General features: G+C 42.3%; 1 non-coding gene across 1 annotated transcript; it reads right to left on the reverse strand.

Annotated features, from left to right (window-relative positions):
* Positions 1 to 282: 282 nt before the first annotated feature.
* Positions 283 to 423, reverse strand: LOC111650998 (U4 spliceosomal RNA). Its single transcript, XR_002760471.1, has one exon. It is a non-coding gene; the product is annotated as a U4 spliceosomal RNA (small nuclear RNA).
* Between the last annotated feature and the right edge of the window lie 95 nt (positions 424 to 518).

Consider the following 518-nt stretch of genomic DNA (forward strand, 5'->3'; position numbering starts at 1 on the left):
AGTCCTCCATATTTTAACGGCCAACACAGCATTCATTTCCCTTTCCCAAGCCTTCTTTTGACATTTAACACGCACCCAATCAGTAGAAAAGAAGTTGACTCATTTACTGATGAACTCCTTGATCTCCCATGAAAGAGAAATGAATTCCACAAGAGTGAGGCCACTCTCCCAAGTGGCCTAAAAATTAGGGATATTTCCCTTCACAGTCACATAAATGGGAACACCAAAGAGCTAAATATCATGAATCAACTGGAGATTTGTCATCAATACAGAGTTGAAAGGTCCCTGCAGAGACCAACAAAAATTGCCACAGCTGACTGTATTTCAAGTCATCCAGGCGAGGTATTGGGTTAAGTTTTCAACTAGCAATAATCACGTCTCAGCAGAACTTCACAGACTATGAAATCGCCCCTGCGAAAGAGTAAAGAGAGCAACTACCAGTTTACAAATGGAGCTGGTGCAACACTGACAACACACGTGGTGCACATCTCATCCCGTGCATTTTTTGTTTACGGCAA

Source organism: Seriola lalandi, unplaced genomic scaffold, assembly GCF_002814215.2.
Source record: "Seriola lalandi dorsalis isolate HSWRI2012SDOR001 ecotype SW California unplaced genomic scaffold, Sedor1 jcf7180001971243, whole genome shotgun sequence".
Classification (NCBI taxonomy): Eukaryota; Metazoa; Chordata; class Actinopteri; order Carangiformes; family Carangidae; genus Seriola; species Seriola lalandi.